This window comes from Lissotriton vulgaris, unplaced genomic scaffold (assembly GCF_964263255.1).
Source record: "Lissotriton vulgaris unplaced genomic scaffold, aLisVul1.2 SCAFFOLD_3360, whole genome shotgun sequence".
NCBI lineage: Eukaryota > Metazoa > Chordata > Amphibia > Caudata > Salamandridae > Lissotriton > Lissotriton vulgaris.
Genome location: NW_028241636.1, coordinates 194,200 through 207,923, shown reverse-complemented (window position 1 = coordinate 207,923; position 13,724 = coordinate 194,200).

Sequence of the window (13,724 nt, the reverse complement as noted above, 5' to 3'; positions counted from 1 at the left end):
GCACCACTCAGGGTCCAGCAGCCCGTCCCTGGGAGCCAATGGATAGTCCAGACTGGTCTTTATCTGGTAGGAGCCACATTATATATGGACCCACTCATTCATCCTGGCAAAGTGTCCCTCTGTGAGACACCTTTTTACTGTGTTTGGGGTTGCCAGGGTCCCACGGGATCTGATGTGCTACTTTTCTCCTAGGATAACTACTCCCAATCTTGTGTTCTTCTGAACCCAAGAAGCTGTTACCATGCTTGTTGGGCCCTACGCACTGCCTGCCTCTCACATCTCCTATTTGCTCTGGGCAAGTAGTTCCTGTTGCACAGCCCTTGTGTCTGAGGGTTGGGGGTATCTGGTGCCCACTGCCAGTGATCTTTATCTTCTTTTGGAATTAAGCAGATCAAGGCTTCTTGGAATGTGCCCTGAGATATACCATTATCAGAAAAAGATTTAAATACAAGTAAAAGATTAGGCAGGAGGAGTTTTGCAAAGTGATCAGGAAACTCAATAGTAAAGCCATCCGGGCCAGGTGCCTTCCCTCATCGTAACACCGAGACTGCATGGGAAATTTCCGCTAAAGAAATATCTATTGCCAAGGAATCAAAATCAATATGATGAGTGGGAGGAGAAGCAATGGATTGAAAATATGTAGAAAGATCAGACTGATCTGGTTGCGTTTCAGGCGAATGTACAATTTTATAAAATGAAGCAAATTAATTTAAAATATTATTATCTTTAAAAATATGAGTGCCTGTAGGGCCCTGTAAAGATTTTATTCTGGTTCTGTTTTTTCATACTTTTAAATAGTTAGCCAGCAGTTTCCCCATTTTATTTGGCCCCCATAATAGCGAGTACTACTTTTCAGTAAGTAAGAGGAGGCCGTGTCCGTAGATAATCTATTAAAAGCAAGTTTAGCATCAATAAGATTTTTCAAGAATGAACCATTATTAGAATGATTGTAAGTATATTCTGTTTCATTTTATTAAGTAATTGAGTGGATTGGGACCCTAGGGATTTTTTATTTTGTGATACAAAATGTTTTATAAAACCCTTTGGCAGTTGCCTCAAAGGAGTCCCACACCATTACAAAAGAAGAATCTGGGGTTGAGTTGATATTAAAAAATTCAAAGGCAAAGGAATTGAATTGTTGGCTGAATTTAGGATCTAGAAGTAGGGAATTATTAAAGCACATCTATCTGAGCAGAGATAAACAGGGATAAGGTCTATAGCTACATGTACTGGAGCGTGATCTGAGATTAAAATTGATCCATTTCAAATTGAATAGCCTGTTGGGCCAAAGATTTGCTCAGGAAGAGATAGTTAATACAGGATTGTGAGTGATGAGGAGCTGAATAGAAACTATATTCCCGAAGGTCTGGATGGCAGAGTCGCCTAATATCAACTAACGATTTGCGACGTAGAGTGGACGTAAATTGTGAATGCATTTTAGAGGGAAAAAACTTAACTGTTGAGTGTCTGTCTAATGTGGGATCATAAATTTGGTTACAGTCACCACCAAATATAATGTAGTCATTATCATATGAAAGCAGTTTATCCGAAACTTTTGTCCCAAAACTTTCTCAACAGAAGTAGGGCCAGATACATTAAAAATAACTAATGGCATCTTATCTATAAGTAGCTTAACAATAACCTATCGACCTTCAGTATCAGATTCCTGATGAACAACTGAGACATGTAATTTTTTATGGCATAAGATCAAAACCCCATTTTTCTTACCTAAAGCTGAAGAGTTAAACACATGACCCATCCAACATTTCTTCAACGTGGAAGCTTCAGCTTCGGAGATATGATATTCGTGAAGCAATGAAATGGCAGTTTTTAATTTAACTAGATGAGATAACATCTGTTGCCTTTTAATTATGTGCTTAGCCCTTTAATATTCCAAGTAGTAACACGAAATGTAACTTAAAGAGAAGAGCATGAACAAGCAATATGCTTACAAGAGCGAGAATGAAATTAGAATAAGACAGAGAAAAGGAAGACAAGTGAAAGAAATAAGGCATTTGTTTAATGAAAGAAAGCATGAAGGAGGGAGAGGTGAAATAAAAAGGAAAATGATAGAAATGATGAAAGAAAACACCAATAGTAAAAATATAAAACAGAGAACAAAAAGAAAGTACAAGTCATACAAATGACGACTGAAGAACATACCTACAAAACACAAAGACGAAATGGGGGGTGGAGACACCAGAAGACGACGACGACAGTGCTGGAACCACACCGAACTTCAGGAAAACCATGGATGGGAAGTGAAAAAATACAACTGTATTAGGAAGAAAGGAGATATTATGAATAATATATATCCCTAAAAAGAGGGATAAGAAAGAAAATAGACATTATAGGGTCTATTATAATGTTGAGCGGATCACCACCGACTGCATGGCGGTGGCGATCCGCCGGACGTTCTCCTCCGCCCTCATGCCATTTCCCCCCCACCATATCAGTATGGCGGGGGACCCCGGCGGATAGAAAGACTGTCCGCCGGTTTTCTGCCGGTCACACAGGTGACTGGGCGGAAAAGAGGCCTGATATGGTGGCGGTGTCTGCTAGACACAGCCATCCATATTAGTATGGCAGCGGGAAGCAGCTTTTTTGGGGCGGTGTTGCCGCCATGTAAAGACATGTGGATTTAGCTGTTGGGGGCCCGTCACGGGTCGCCAGGATGTTTGGGGTGGTAGGGGGCCACATGGGGGTACCCCCTGCATCTGCATACACAACATGGCAGGCACCGTGCGGTTCCTGCCACATTGTGCATGCAAATGCACAGTGTGCAGCCACAGCATTGTGGCAGGCAGTGCTGTGTGCACCGCCCACCACAATGATGTGGATGGGGGATACCACCATGGTGGTGGCATCCTAAATGCTGGTGCGGGAGCGCCGCACCACTGGCGGCCGGTCCCAGCATCGCAGGGTGGCGGGCGGATGTAAGTCCGCCCGCCATCCTAATAGGCCCCAAAGACTTAATAATTGAGCATCATAAAATTTAACAAGAGCGAAACAAAAATCAAGGGGTTACATAGACAAGGAAACAGGCAAACAAGAAAAAGCAAAATAACAAATCAAGTAGACTTTGAAGTATCCATGACATCTGCTCCATGTTGGCGAAGAAATTCCTGCAAATCAGCGGGATCCTCAAAAGTGGTAGTCTTCTCCTTAAGGTAACTTTAAAAAGGCAGGGATGAATTAGTCCATATTTGGCATTAATAGATCGCAGCTGAGGATGGAGATCAACATATTTTTTCCGACGATCTGCAGTGACTTTAGCCACATACTGAGAGAAAAATAGTCAATGACCTTCCCAATAAATTTGCTTTTTGGACTTGACAGCAGACAGGACTTGTAGAAGGTCAGTATATTGCAGGAAGAACATGATGACTCCATGTGGTTTTGTTAAGATCATGGGACCAAGTCTATGAGCCTGTTAAATGTTAAGTGGAGTAGTAGCAGATATGTCCAAAAGCTTAGCCAAAAATGTCTGAAAATAAACAGTTGGATTGGAACCCTCCTTATTTTCAGGGAGACCATAAATTGGGAGGTTGTTTCTATGATTTCGATTTTCTAAATCTTCAGTGTACTTTTTGAGGAGATATGTTTCAGACTCTACAAATGAAATGCGTGAGCATGAGAACTGAAGAGAATATGTTTTCTGTTCCACAACGAGTACACATGATTCTAATGAAGACCACTTGTCATCCAGATGTAGAGTTTTTTTGGTTTCTTCCATGAAGGGTTTCAAAGCATGAATTTCCTGAAGAATTACATCCATGGAAGCTGAGGAGGAATTCACTGGAGATGGAGGGTCTATTCTTTGGTCGTTTGGGGATATCACAGATATCTTGCTTGAAAGCTGTGATTTTGGGATGGCACCTGGTGTATGGTCAGATTCATGAGGAAGAATGTCTTCCATTTCATTATGGATAGAGTCTGAGTCCAAGTGTGCAGTATGTTAGGAGGAGGCAGAGAGTTTAAGGTTTCTTAGTCTCCCCATAAAAAGGAAAAACAAAAAGGGTTAGTAAATTGAGTCTTCAAAGGATGTAAGACAGAATTAGACACCCTGTGAGGGAAAGAAAACCACAACCCTAAAAGAATGAAGCACACCGGAATATATCAGGAAACCACAGAGTCAACCCCCTTATCCAACAGTAGTAATATAGGCTCAAAGAACAGAGAGTAATGTTCACATAATGAGGGTAATCAACCCATCCGACTTATAATGAAGAAACTTCTCCACAAAATTGACTTACTCTAAGAGAAAAAAGGGTTAAAAAAACGTAATGAGAATGTTTCCCTGTAAATGAATATGTCAGCAGCATAAAAAACTGAAAAGAGGCTTCAAATTAATCCAATGAAGGGGGATCTTAGGTATAGGAGCGCAGTATATTCGAAAAAGACAGTCTCATTTGGGAAGGAAACGCGCTCTCTGCTTTCAAGATGGCAGGTGCAACCTTAATATGAGAAGAAATCCCTCAAAGTCATTATGGCACTGAAAGCACTGCAGCATAGATTTTAAACAACTCCAGAGACTCACCACTGTGTGAGGGAGAGATGCCTCAAATCTCGTCCCTCGGCGAGTGCTGGAAATGGTCTCTGGCCAAGAAGAAGGTTCCTCGGTCCGCTGGAGCTTCGTGCAGTCACGCCATCTTGGATCTGAGTCAAAACCACGCCCCCGGGCTGGACTGTTTCTAGTGGAGCAGAAACAAGACTGATCAGGCTGCAATTTCAGCCCAGGTAATTACCAGTGCACACATTACTTCAAGCATTCCACTCATCACTTTTTTTTGCTTTTCTCTATTTTAAACTGCCTATCAAACTACACACAGTGCAACAAATGTCAAACTAATCATAACATTGGTATATGTAATAAACTTTATTTCGGCCAAATGGCCATAAAAGTTGCAAGTGAAACAATCAAAAAGCAAATTCCCTTTTCATTGTGAACAAACAACACATTAATTTCACATTAATTTGGTGATTGTTTTGCAGATGAAGTGCTAGCACAAAAGTTCTCTAACATCATATAGTGTTGGGTCAATTGGCAAGAAGCAATCATGGTCAAAAGCCTGACACGGTCCGTCATGTCCTATGATCGAGACAATACGTATCCCCAGCCCAAATGTTGACCTTGACGAAGTGCTAAGATAAATGGATCCAATTCTCCAAGTTCACATTCTGTCAGAATATGTAAAGAATACCAATATTAGGATTTGCCATAAGGGTCCCATAAAAAGGACAATTTCAATAAAACGTCGGCGCAGCAATTCAAATCTGTGAATTTAAAAACTTTGCATTTAAAAACTTCATTGGATTATGAGCCTCATTAAAATGACAATAGTAACAGCAGAGACTCAAAAGGGCACAAATGGACATAGCAGCAATGATTTGGTTGGGAGAAGGCAAACAATTACCCCCTGGGATCCTAACTCTCTATGACAATCCTGTTTGCTCTAAGTCTCCAGGCCCATAACAGAAACCTAGAAGTAGCAAATACACTGCATTCAGACGTATCACTTCTTAAGATTCTATAGACCTTCCAGTATTGTAGGGAACCCATATTTCTGCATGCTGGTTTAATCCACCTTCATCACGGATGAGCGTAGCCTGGGCAAAAGAAAACTTAGGGGCAAATTTACGACTTCTGGCGCATCTCTGCTAATCAGCAGAGATGCTCCAGAAGAGTTGCGACTCATCTGCCCACCCGTGCACTACCACCGTGGCGCTCAGATGGGCAGATGCGTGACGCATCCCCGGCGCAAATTCGGCGCATTGCTGGAGTTGCGTCACAAGCGCGACGCAGCTTCAGCAAGGCTCGGGGTGCCTTATCTGTAACATGCTGCATCAATCCTTACGCCTGCTTCAAGCAGGCGCAGGTCTTTGACGCAGCATGGCCCTAAAAGTGACTGAGTGAAATCTTGTAGATTTCACTCAGCCACTTTTAGGCGGCATAAAAGAGGCGCAAGAGACTTGTAAATCTGCCCCAAAGTGCTTTACGGATTCTATGGTCGCCGAGTAGAAGGTGCAGTTGGAGATTTGAAGTGTGTTTGTGTGCCATCTGCTCGTCAGTAATCTTAATGGTAAGTTGCCTATTCTAAATTTGATATATAGACTCTTCGCCTGCCAATGTTTTATCCTGTTCAAGTAGGGCTCAAATATGGCTGTGCACTTAATTTGAAGTCGTTTTTTCCGAGGTGCTCCCCTCTTTAGCTTCATTCTGTAACATTAGTAAAACTTAGAAAAACATTGGCGTAGCAGTTGAAAAGGCAACACAAGTCTGTTATGATATCTAGTAAGACATGACAGTGCTCTGATATATGCTCTTCACCAAGCACCTACATGTAAATAGTAATGATTTAATTGCCTAAAAAGATGACAAACAAAAACATCAATGAAAATAGTGCATTCTGGAAACCACCTGGTTCCTAACCAGACCTTCCAAAATTTTGAAATTTTGAGATTTGAAATAAATCGCAAAATTGACAGCTTTGTAAAAAAAAAAAAGCCCATACTTTTAACAAAAGTGCCCACGAAATTCAAAGAATAAGACCTCTCCTTTTATTGGCCCAGCCTTGACTGCTGAGTCAAATAAAAGATGGGTATCAGCCGACAGGCAAGGTGTTGGTTTACTCACCTGACTGCTGCTGCATCGCGTCTCCCTACCGGGAGGAGCCTGGAACAAGCCTGCTGAAGATATAAGAAGACCAGAAGAAGACAGAAGGGAAGAAGGGGAGGAAAGACGGAAGAGAGAAGATTGAAGGGGAAAAAGTAGATGGAAGAATAATAAGAGAACACTGCTGCTGCTCAGACCGGAACTACAAGGACCCGGAAAGATGCGATTTCTCTGCTCCTGCTCCCCCGCACTCAGCACTTCCACCATCCACGGGCTGAAGGGGGGTGGTGTGATTGTTGAGGGTTTGAGAGAGAAGTGAGGAGCACAATGCAGCACGCCCTACACATGTTTTTATTTCTTTTTATTTTTTTTCACAAAGAAAAAAACAACCTGGACCCGCCGTAAAGCTCAATTATTACCACCATGGGCATGCAGCAAGTCCCGCTGGGTGCAATATTTTGTTTTAAAAAAAGGAGGAATTTGGGCTCGCTGCCCATAGGTATGCGGCAGGTCCCACTGGGGGCACAGTTTTTTTAAAAAAAAGAAAGAATTCAGGCTCGTCACCTTTGGGCATGCAGCGGGTCCCACTGGCAGCAATATTTTTTTTTAAAAAAATATAGAATTCAGCCCCGCTGCCCATGGGCTTGCTGCGGGACAGTCTGGGGAATTATTTTTTAAAAGAAAGAATTTGGGCCCGCTGCCTGTGAACATGCGACTGGACTTGCTGGGGGCAATATTTAGAAGGAGAAAAATAAAATAATTTGCAGCTACAATGACGCAAGATTTAAATTTTTGTTCTGCTAAACTCCAGTTTTTCTGCCACTGAGGGGCAGATTTACAAAAAATTCACACAGTGCAGGCCCCCCGAGAGGCTGCTGGCCTTGCATGACAGGGAGGGGGCCGGAGAGTGCCATATCTTCAGATATATGGCTTTCTCCTCCACTTTACCTTGCGCCGACGCTGATTACAACTACTGTGCACCAAGCACACACCTTAGCGCCATAGCGCTGGGGTGTGTGCATCAGTCTTGCATAGGTTTTATACAGAAAGGGTACCCTTCCTGTACAAAATACGATGCCTAGATACAATGTAAACTTTTTCTCACTTTGTATGCGGGTTGCACAGTGCAGCACGCATGCAAAGTCAGAAAAGGATGGAGAAATGAAAGCATTTCTCCATTCGTGCACCTACTTGAAAAGGGCGCAGTTATCTCACGCTAAATCGAATCTACTTTATTTAATAGAGTTTAGCGTGAGAAACCTTGGGTGGTTGCATGGAAACGCCCATGCTCCACCTTTGGTACGCCCCCAAGGCGCAAAGTAATGCGAAGGTGCGCTATGCGCTGCTTCGCATTACTTTTCCGTTATTTCCAGCACTAAACAAGTTTAGCACTGGAAAGTAAAAAGGGAAAAAAATATTTTGCTCCGATTTGCGTTACAAAGATTTGCGTCACTTTTGTAACGCAAACCAGGGGCAAAATCTTACTACATCTCCCCCTAAATTTGCTCATTTATTCCACAATTTTCTGCGGGGTCTGCCTAACGTGTTCACAGTGGCAACTGTAATCTGTTGCTAATACAATCGCATTTGCAAATTGTTTGTTTACATGAGTAGTGTATTTCCTACCTACTATAGGCGTTGTTGAATTTTTTTATTCTCATTTGCCGATTCCTCAAACATCGTGAAAGTCTAAATGGAATCGGTAGTGCTATAGTCCACTTTCTCCATAAGATGGCGCTCCAGTCACATTATTACACTTGGAAGAAATTGATGTATTCAAACTGAAATCTCGTTTTACAGAATGGATTCAACTATTTAATGTCATAGTTTTTAAGTACCATGTTACGTACACATGTGGCTGTGATGACTTCTGCTGAGAATCTCTGAGGCTTCGATGCAGCAGCTACATTTAAACAATACTTCTCGGGAATACACTAGGCACGAATGTTCTTAGAGGAGGATTAAATCAGAAAGTGCACAAAAAATAGCTTAAGCCATGCTCTCGTGTCATTACCTGGGTCGGACTGGAACAGAAAATATGGCCGGGTACCAAAATAAAAGCAGCCACTTGTTGAATCGATGGCTAAAGGAGTGTCCCACAGTTGCAAACTGCGGCTGTTTTAAGCTTGAAAAGACACAAAAAAATATTTCTTGTTCAAACTGATCAAAAGTTACTAAAACACAGAGACAAGTGTTGCCACACAGTGGAAGGATCTTCTTCAAGGTTGACTGGTCGCCATGTTGTCGCTTATTGCTGTATTTGGGTGTCAAACTGGTACTAATGAGGTGAAATCCTTGCCCAGATAGTGTTAACATGTAAAAATTATAAACAAACGAGGTAACACAATAACAAATTGTGCCACATTATGCTGCATCATTTGCCTTTTCTTGCCACATAATTTAGTCAACGATGCCTCATAATTTCGTCCTCTCTGCCGCTTAATTACAGTGGCTCTGCCCTGCCCTGATCCTAGCATTTACATAACAGAATCTACACAGCAGGTAAACAAAATAGATAAGTCTGTTTAGTGGTACCCAAATGCTGCACATTTATTTAACTACAACAAAGTAAAACAGGTGCTTAATAAGGGCACATCAAATACTCAGATTCTTACCCTAGTTTTTAAGAATCTCTGTGATATAAAAAAACAAGCATTGGCATAGCCAATATGTCTCACTTTTGGGACCTTATAAGTGTTTACCCATGCTACAGTTGATGTTGTTGCACCAAGGCTATTGTGCTGCATAACTAAATACTTATAAGGCATAGTACTTCAAACTGTGGGGCGCACCCCCCTGGGGGGGCGCCGCATCCCTTCAGGGGAGGCGCGCACTTCACCCCACACTGTTGCTTCCAGGCGCGAGGCGTGCCTCTCAGCCCAGGCTGCTGCAGCTGCTGGGGGCTCGCTCGGCTGAGACTGTAAAGAGTCACAGGCAAGACGATTTTGGAGGGGGTAGGGGGCTAATTCTCATGGAGATGCAGGGGCTCTAAGAAAGGGTGGAAAACAACAAAGCCTCATTAACTCTTAAATGGTCTTTTAAAGACCTGTGAAGTACTAGGGTGCGCAGCTCCAAAACTGTCTGTGTCTGTGCCCAAGTTGTCTCAGCCCGGGCTGACACACACGAAAGGGGGGGTGGGTGCGTGGGGGGGCATGCTGAAGCCTTTTGAGCCCATGGGCGTTGTTCGTCTGTTGAAAACCAGGGGGCTTATTTACAAGCCCCTTGCGCCACTTTTGTGTCACTTTTAACACCTTGGCTGCTAGGCGTTTTCCCCCCCTGTGCTGGAAATTGCTCTTAGTATGTATTCATGACGAGCTCAGCTCGTCATCAGCACAGCTCAACTGTGCATCATGACGAGCTGAGCTCGTCATCAGCATCGAAAGGGTTAACATAGAAAAAGTGACGCAAAAGTGGTACTAGGGGCTTGTAAGCATATTTGAATACCTTTGTAAAATGATTAAAGAGGCTGTTTGTTTTCTGGTTCCAGTACCCCCTGTGCCCCCACTCTGCCTATTCCTTACATTTTACTTTTTACTGCCTTAATGTGAGAATGCATTTCATGAAAAGGAATATAAAGTAGGGTTACCAAAATAAAAATGCCAGCCATGTGCAGTTTAAAGAGTCTGCAAAGGCCCTGTCTTGACACTAAATAGGGTTATAAATAAAATAGTATGTGTTCTTTTCTATTGTGACATTTCAAATCTTTGTTCCCTTTAATTATAAGTCATAGATCATTCAGGCAGCCTTAGAACACAATTAAAAATACTTTCTATGTATTTTTTCTGTTCCATTCTCTGGCAGGTAAAAGTGAAGAGCTTTTTGTATTATTTTTTTTAAAGCTTCGCTCCTTTCCCCTTCGTCCCAATACTAGTGGGAACATTGGATATTTCAAGGAGGAGTGGATTTAGCATTAATCAAGACGAAAGAAATGTCTGGAGGTCAAGAAATGCTACAATCCCACTGTGTAAACGTCAGAAAAGGTGCTGTGAGATGGACCAATATGTGAAAATATGTGTCATACTGCACTCAAATTCCTGAATTTGGAAAAAAGTGCCCATCAGCTCCCGCCCGGTACCGCCCTATACATCATTTGGGCTCTCCTTACCCAGGAGAAAGTACAGTCTGTCTACAAGTGTGATATTGACAAATAGAGAACTTCAAGAAAAATCAAGAGTTGTACATTGGGTTGGACCAGAAAGTTTTGTGTATCAGGGTAGCTGAATTACAGTGCCAAAAATAATTTTTTGATGAAAAAGTGCAGATGATAAAATTAGGTAGTAATTGAGTGGATAAGAGAAATTGTATTAGGTTCTCTCAATACTCCCAATATTAAAATGTGAGCAAACGATCAGATTTAACATAATATCTGCAAGTCAGTAGGGTCAACATGTTTCAGCAAATGTGACTCTAAATATGTCACTGCTTTCTTCAGGACCTTGATGTTAATGGCTACTGCACAAAAATGGAAAAATATCACCTGTATACTTTTCTCGATGTTGATCAGTCCTCTCCTCCGTGACTAATATTGGAAGAAAAAGAAAAGAAAACAATGCACCATAACAAACGAAAACACAGTAAAATTAGCACATAGGCATAAACAATTTGTTTCGCCATATGATGTAAATACCTCATCATATCTGTAGAAATGTTCAAAAAATCACCATTATCTCAAATCTAAACTTTAGCCATCTTACCTAATCGGTAGGAGGAATTGCATGACCCCACCTGGCTGCTGCTCAGGTATGAGGAGCACCGCTCTAGTGAAAACACAAAACAAAACAAACCACTTAAACTCACGCCAAGCAGCCACACATCTTCTACAATCTAAATTCAGTCTTCATATGTTTATTTACTCTCAGGTATATTCGAATAAACAGAGCATTGGTCAGCTCATGTTCATCCAATAGTAGCGTTATTCTATGTGCTCAAATAGATATTAAATTGAGCTTGTTAGTGCACAGACAGGTAATTGCACAAACAAATAAATCATGCCCGGTATGTCACAAAGCGTTGCTTGACAAACCAGCGCTTACTTCATATAATGAAGAGGTATTTCCTTTGCGCATAATGATACACAAGCAAATCCTTCTCGCGCGTTCAATGCGGTCCCCCGCCGGAGACTGACTACATTACGCTCTGCGCTTACTTCGTATAATGAAAGGGTTTCTCCTTTGCGCATATTAAGGCACGAACAAATCCTTCTCACGTGTTCGTTCAGGTCCCCAGCCGGAGACCAATTGCATTACGCACCAACCGGTTAAAATTGCTGCAAGGCACTAACCTTCCAGTCGGTACACCGAGCGTCCCTCTAAGCAATCTGGGGTGGCGCCGGTGTATAGTGCAAACGCCATTTTTGTCTGCTGCGTATCACGTGACGTTTCTGGGCACGTGACGTCTGAACTACAATTAGCCATCGGCAGCTCGGGAGTTGTAGTTTTGCTAGAGTTGTATTTATCTGCCGCTGATTAATATCGTTGTTCATGCACAGGCTTTGTCATCATCATTATCACTCGACATGGTGTTGCAAAAACACGAGCACTGTTGAGGATTCAAACACAATAGAAATTGTCAAATGAATTTGTAATTATATTTATACCAACTCGAGACTTAATTTATCTGCTTATTACCGAGTACTTTGGTGTATTTGCCGATCATATTTTCGAACCGTTATGTCTTTCGAGTGGACAGAAAAATGACATTTAGTCTTAGTTCTCAAACCTGGGGGTTTATGGGAGATATAGTTCATCAAAGAAGTCAAGTATGAATGGAGCTGTAGACTAAAAAGAAGTTACTTGTATCTACATTACATTAGTCTATCATACTTCTTTTCTTGAACATGTGTCAAGGCTTATACCTGCAAAGGAGATATTTACAATGACATCCACGGAATGTCTTCGTTTAAACCCATCTTGTCACTGTTCAGTCTATATACCCACTTTTGCTCCCTTTTGAAAAGGTAATTTGATATATCAACGACATGTTCTGGTATCATTGGTTGTTCCAAAACAGTCCATTCAAAGTCGTTGGGACCATGGCCTTTTTCTAAAAAATGTGCTGTTAGTCTTGTTGCCTGTCTCCGACAACGTATGGTGCTTTTATGTTCTGATATTCTCACTTTTATACGCCTAGTCGTCATGCCGACGTAGCGTAATTGGCACGGGCAGGTAATCAAATATATAAGATTTTCACTATTACAGTTGGTAAACCTACGTTGCTCCCATGCTCTACTGGTGCCAATGTCAATAGAAACAGATTTAGAGGTCTGGGAACAGGCAGCAAAAGTCCCGCAGGGATGGTGACCCACCACAGCGGGTAAATCCCAAAGTGTCCCAATCATACGGGGGATCTTGTTTTTAGGTCTTGTATGAACTAATTTGTCTTTGGGATTTGAACCCCTTTTGAAAGCAAAGAGTGGTCGTGCTATTTGGTCTCCTCCAGTATTGAGAATAGACCAATGCTTATATACGATTTTTGGGAGTTCATTAGATCTTGTGTTAAATGTATTAACCCCTTAAGTGCTGCGCACGATCAACGGCCGACGGCACCACTACCTCCGTAGTGCTGCCGTCGGCCGTTGAACGTTCGAACTGCACCTGCGCAATGGAATGTCCAGCACTGGAGCTGGACGTTCCATAGCAGCTCTGAGGTTAAGAAAAGTCAATTGGTCCATTTTCTCTTTGTCCATTGGTGGTTCCAACAATGCCTCAAGGTTGTTATTAGAGGCACGTTTTTTTGATTGCTGAATGATCTTCTTGGGGTAACCTCTGTCAAGAAATTGTTCTTATAGATTGGTGGCATGTTTTTCAAAAGGTGGTTTATCAGAGCAATTTCTTTGCACTCTTAGAAATTGTCCAAATGGTAAATTATTTCTCAACGATCTAGGATGGCAGCTATCGTAGCTAAGAAGAGAATTTCGGGCCATCGGTTTTTTGTACAAATCAGTATGTAGCCCATCTGTTTTCACGGTAATCAGGAGGTCTAAGAAAGGCAATTCAAATTTGCTTTGTTCGACTGTGAACCGTAAGTAAGGATTTTGAACATTTAGCCACTGATGGAAAAGCAAGAGATCATCTGATGTTCCGCGCCAAATTACTAAAATATCATCAAT